This window comes from Cebus imitator, unplaced genomic scaffold (assembly GCF_001604975.1).
Source record: "Cebus imitator isolate Cc_AM_T3 unplaced genomic scaffold, Cebus_imitator-1.0 Scaffold589, whole genome shotgun sequence".
Taxonomy (NCBI): domain Eukaryota; kingdom Metazoa; phylum Chordata; class Mammalia; order Primates; family Cebidae; genus Cebus; species Cebus imitator.
In genome coordinates, this window is record NW_016107904.1 from 1,005,430 (window position 1) to 1,011,526 (window position 6,097).

Below are 6,097 nucleotides of genomic sequence, written 5' to 3' on the forward strand. Positions count from 1 at the left end.
CCTAGAAGAAAACCTAGGCAAAACCATTCAAGACATAGGCATAGGTAAGGACTTCATGACTAAAACACCAAAAGCATTGGCAATAAAAGGCAAAATAGACAATTGGGACCTAATTAAACTCCAGAGCTTCTGTACAGCAAAAGAAACAATCATTAAAGTGAACCAGCAACCAACAGAATGGGAAAAAATTTTTGCAATCTACCCATCTGACAAAGGGCTAATATCCAGAATCTACAAAGAACTGAAACAGGTTTACAAGAAAAAAACAAAACCATCCAAAAGTGGCTGAAGGATATGAACAGACACTTTTCAAAAGAAGATATATATGAGGCCAACAAACATATGAAAAAATGCTCATCATCACTGATTATTAGAGAAATGCAAATCAAAACCACATTGAGATACCACCTCACACCAGTTAGAATGGCGATCATTAAAAAATCTGGAGACAACAGATGCTGGAGAGGATGTGGAGAAATAGGAACACTTTTACACTGTTGGTGGGAGTGTAAACTAGTTCAACTATTGTGGAAGACAGTGTGATGCTTCTTTAAGGACCTAGAAGTAGAAATTCCATTTGACCCAACAATCCTGTTACTGGGTATATATCTAAAGGATTATAAATCATTCTACTATAAAGACACATGCACACATATATTCATAGCAGAACTGTTTGTAATAGCAGATACCTGGAACCAACCCAAATGCCCATCAACGATAGACTGGACAAGGAAAATGTGGCACATATACACCATGGAATACTATGCAGCCATAAAAAATAATGAGTTTGTTTCCTTTGTAGGGACATGGATGAATCTGGAAATCATCATTCTCAGCAAACTGACACAAGAACAGAAAATCAAACACTGCATGTTCTCAGTCATAGGCAGGTGATGAACAATGAGAGCACATGGATACAGGGAGGGGAGCATCACACACTGGGGTCTGTTGTGGGGGGCAAGGGAGGGACAGTGGGGGGTGGGGTGTGAAGGTCGGGGAGGAATAACATGGGAGAAATGCCAGATGTTGGTGACGGGGGATGGAGGCAGCAAACCACATTGCCATATTTGTACCTATGCAACAATCCTGCATGATCTGCACATGTACCTCAGAAACTAAAGTACAATAAAAAAAGAGATTTCTGGTTATTCTTCATTTTTCCTTGTATACCTTTAGAACCAGCTTGTCTACTTAAAAATATCTATTGGAATTTTATGAGCATTATAGTAAATTTATAGATTAATTAGGGTAATTGATGTATGTATAATGCTGAGAGTTACTTTCCAAGAACATGGTATATCTATTTTTTAGGTCTACTTTTATGTGTTTTTTTTTGAGATGGAATCTTGCTGACACCAGGCTGGCATACAGTGGTGCAATCTTGGATCACTGCAACCTCTGCCTCCCAGTTCAAGTGATTCTTCTGCCTCAGCCTCCCATGTAACTGGGACTATAAGCATGCGCCACCATGCCCAGATACCTGGATTTAAAAAAATTTTTTTAGTAGAGACGGGGTTCACCACGTTGGTCAGGATGGTCTTAATCTCTTGACATTGTGTTCCGCCTGCCTTGGCCTCCCAAAGTGCTGGGATTACAGGCGTGAGCCACCGTGCCCGGCTACTTTTGTGTCTTTTGGGATTATTTCAGGGTCTTTCTCATATGGATTTTGCACATTTCTTGTTAGGTTTATTTCCAGATATTTAATATTCTTTGCTGCTCTTGTATACAGGATTATCTCTTCCATTAACTTGGCATATGGCTGTTGTTGGATGTGGGATGACTGTTGGTTACTCTGTATTAACTTTATACTCCACTTCATTTCTATTTATTTTCCAGTGGATTCTCTTAGGATTTCCTGGTGTACAATCATATCAACTGTAAATAGGGATGATTTTGTTTTCTAATATTTATACCTTACATTTCTTTCTACTTTCTAATTTTGTTGTTAAAAATCTCAAGCAAAATCAATTGGATAATTTTAATCTCTTTAAATATGAGCATGCCTGGATTAAATTATGATTGAAAAGTTTCCAATTTGATATTTTTTCGTCTGAATGCCTAAGTGAGGCTCTGAATGACAGAGATTTTAAATGTTATGCTGCTATGCCTTTAGGCTCAGATGTTGGGCTTGAGTCTATTTATGGCAGTTGGGAGATTTGGGCTGGTGGGTGGATAGAGGGATTCTCAAGGCAGGATGGATGTTGGAGGCGCTGACCTGATAGAGAGATGACTTTGGAACTATGCCTGGGCTGTCAAGGTAGGGGCAGAGTTCAAATGCTGTTGGGATCACATTTCACTCTGATTCCTGATGTTTGCATTTCTCTGTTGAGTATAACTTCCTCTCTGAGCACCACTAATTTCTCAATCTCTCCTTCATCATCTTCCTTTTTCTCTCCTTTTCTCCTCTTCCTCTTTTTTTCTTATTTCTTTCTTCTCCCCTTCTGCTTGCCTTCTTCCTTCTCCTCCTGCTTGTCTTCTTTCTTATTTTGTAGTTAACAAGGTTTAAGGAGGTTTTCTAACATTTTGATTGGATTTAAATCTTATGCCATCTTGAGGAATATTTAAAGTCAGAGCCTATGGTGAACCAACAAGGGAAACCCAGGAGGTAGTGAGGAAAGTGATTTAGAAGCTACAAATCTGAGCACTTGTCTTCAATAGAGGTACTATGGTACCCAGAATTTGACCAGTGAAGGAAGGATTTTTAAGTTGGACCTCTGTCAGGAAGTTAATCTTCCTTGGAGAAAGCTGGAACCACAACACATCACTCGTACAGTTGGCTGCCAGGAAGAAGTTTGAAAACACAGGTTAAAGGTCCCAGGGGGAAGCCAGTTCAGGTGAAGTGGTAGGGATTAATTAATTAGTAACAGGCATTTCTGTGGAGACAGTGAAGGTGTGCCATTGATAAAGATTCACTACTTCAAGTGATTTTTGTGTGACTCCAGACAGAGATTGAGAGCATCTCCAGTTATTATTGCAGGTCCACATGGAATACAATCTCATCCCGGGACTGGTCTGGGACCAGAAGTATATAAGCCATACAAAAGGAGATCCACAGAATCTGGGCAACAAGGGAAGAGAAAGATGAACAGGATGAAAGCAGAGACATTTTTTCTCATCTATACTTCCTAATGGCTTGGGAAGACTAGAAGTGAAAATAAGAAGCATAACAGATTCCATTTGTGGTTTGCTAAATCATTTTGCTTGATCAACTGATTGTTGATCAACGGTTTCATTCCATAGTGTGGATCCAGTCTTTGTTGTTGTTTTCAACAAAGTACAACAAACTAGAAATGTTTAGAAATAGACATTTAGAGTGAGAGAAACTAATAGGCTATTAAAGGTGAGATTCCTGGGCCTCAAATGGATAAAAATAGGCAGTAAAGAAAACCCCCTTTGCAGAATGTTGTTTTAATAAACTTCTTCTTCTTCTTTTTTTTTTTTTTAAAAGGTACTCAGATTTAATGAACCTCCCTCCATGTGGCTTCAAGCCACCAGGACACAGGCCCCCTCAACAACCTTAATCTTCTGCTCGGCTCTTCTGCTGAAGAATTTAGACTTCACGATGACAGCCTGCTTTGGGAGCTTTCCCTTGCCCAGAACTTTGTAGTAGCCCATTGCAACATATCAATGATGGGAGCAGCCCCAGTCTTGTTTTTAGCAGCATTCACCAGTGTCTGCTCACTGACCTAAGTCCACAATTTGTCAAGGTTGACCGTTGGGCAGAAGCTCTGTTTCCTCTTTAAGTGATAATGCCTCTTACCAACTTTCCCAGCGTAACCTGGGTGGTATTTGTTTAAGTTGATCCTGTGGTGATGCATACCACCAGCACTACTGCGGCCTCCAGGGTGCTTCCGGTGCTTGCCAATGTGGCTGTGGCTGTGGCTCATGTGGCCCCGAAGTTTCCAGGTCTTCCTCAGTCTGGATGGCATGTTGATGGCCCAGAAAAAAGACCTAATAAACCTATTTCTATTTGAGGATTTCAGTGCCATGTAGGTCTTCAAAGGTATTAGCCAGAGAACACCAAGGGCCTGAAGGATGAAATTGTGATGTTATAGGGAATTGTGCAATCTCTGGTTACTTAATTGTTATGATCCTGTGCTTTTTCATTTTTAAAGCATAAATATTTGCTTGCTAGGAGTTTTATAAAAGAATAAATAAAAATGATGTAATTAAAGGATTTAGCCTCATACCTGAAGCATGCTAAGTGCTCTATATGTGGTAATTAGTATGATTACAACTGCATTTATAATAAACACTTGGCTTGGCCTGACCCATTACCCAACTTTCATTTTGTTTCTTTTTTTTTTTTTTNCGAACTCCTAACCTCAGGTGATCCACGTGCCTCACAAAACACTTTGCCTCCCCAAGTGCTGGATTACAGGTATAAGCCACCATGGCTTTTCTGAGGCAGAGGGTCACTCTGTCACCCAGGCTGGAGTGCAAAGGCGTCCTCTCCACTCACTGCAACCTCCACCTTCCAAGTTCAGGCGATTCTCCTGCATCAGCCTCCCGAGTATCTGGGATTACAGGTGCCTGCCACCACACCCAGCTAATTTTTGTGTTTTTAGTAGAGACAGGGTTTTACCATGTTGGCTGGGCTGGTCTCAAACTCATGACCTCATGGGATCCACCCACCTCGACCTCCTAAAGTGCTGGGAGGACAGGCATGAGCCACTGTGCTCAGCCCCATTTTATTTTTCTTAACTGTTTAAACTAAGACATGGAACAAAGATTCCTAGAGAATTTCAGAACAGAATTGCAATATCAAACTTCTGGTTTGAATTGAATAACTTCAGCTATACTGTATCTGTTTGACCTGCTCCTGTTTGGGTGTTTAACATTGTAGGATATCCTTTCAGTCTGGGCTCAAAGTGAAAGAAGAAAGAACATCTGCCTTTCTTTCTTCTGGTATCTGTGAAACATGTAGATTATAGTACTGTGTTTGAGGAGAATTTTAGAGTATGGCAATTTTGGGAACATCAGAGTCCCTTTTGGAGCTCACATTGTGATAAAAAGCAACCCATCTTCTAAATGTTCTCTTTTTCTCTATGTTGTGTTTTGCTGATTTTCTACCACTTTTCCCCTTCGGGCTATATGTAGATGATAATTCTTCAGCAAACTAGTAAGACTATCCTCTCCTCCACTGAGTGAGTATTTGAGACTTTTAACCCTAAGTCATGGTTATCTAATCATAATAATTTTTCTTCTCACTTATTTTATGTATCCTTCTATTTTCTTGGTTTGTTCCCTGTTTTTTTTTTTATCTGAAATCTATGATTCTTGGTATTTTCATTGTTACAATAACTTAGAAGTCATAAAGAACACTGTCTCTGGCGTGATTAATTTAGTGGGAGACTTCAGATTGGTTTAATCAGTACGGGGCAGGAAGAAACAAAACTTTCCTAATGTTTCGACTTGTGCCACATGTATTAAATGGGAACTACTTAGACAACCATGCATATACATTCTCTTCTCTTACTGGCTTTTAGTATAATTTATAACATATAACAGCTATTCTCTTTGCCTGAGGAAATCAAATTTACCCTCCTTTACCTTCAAGTTTATCAATAGAAGGTGGAGGAAAAGTAACAAGCAATTAAGATACTTCAAGCTCCTTGCCTCAAGGCTAATCAGACACATAATCTATACTTTTGTAATAATAGCTTGTAATTTGGTGACTACAAACCTTTTATTATATGCCTTTAGTCCAATATATGACTATATTGGAGTTTCATTTATCAAAAAGGTTAAAAAAGCTAATTTACTTTAGGTAGCTTCTTAACCCAAAAAGAACTTTAGCTACTTTTAAATGTTTTAATTATCTGCTCACACGGCCTAGAAATGTTTTAAAATTAATTTTAGACCATCTTGATGACAGTAGAACCAACGATGACAAATAATGAATCGTGATTTTAATGTAAGCAGTGCAATTTAAAAATAATGATAGCTAACATTTAGTTCTTACTGTGTTTGAGATGCTGTTCTAAATGCTTTATATATTTGAAAACTTAATTGTGTCCTCATAACATACATTTATGTCTCCAGTTTCCACAGGAAAAGAAATTGGAGGCTCAGATCAAATGACTCATCAAGGTCT

At 39.0% G+C, this 6,097-nt stretch overlaps 1 pseudogene; it reads right to left on the reverse strand.

Moving 5' to 3' along the window:
• Nucleotides 1–3,483: 3,483 nt before the first annotated feature.
• On the reverse strand, nt 3,484–3,929 carry LOC108294569 (annotated as a pseudogene).
• Between the last annotated feature and the right edge of the window lie 2,168 nt (nt 3,930–6,097).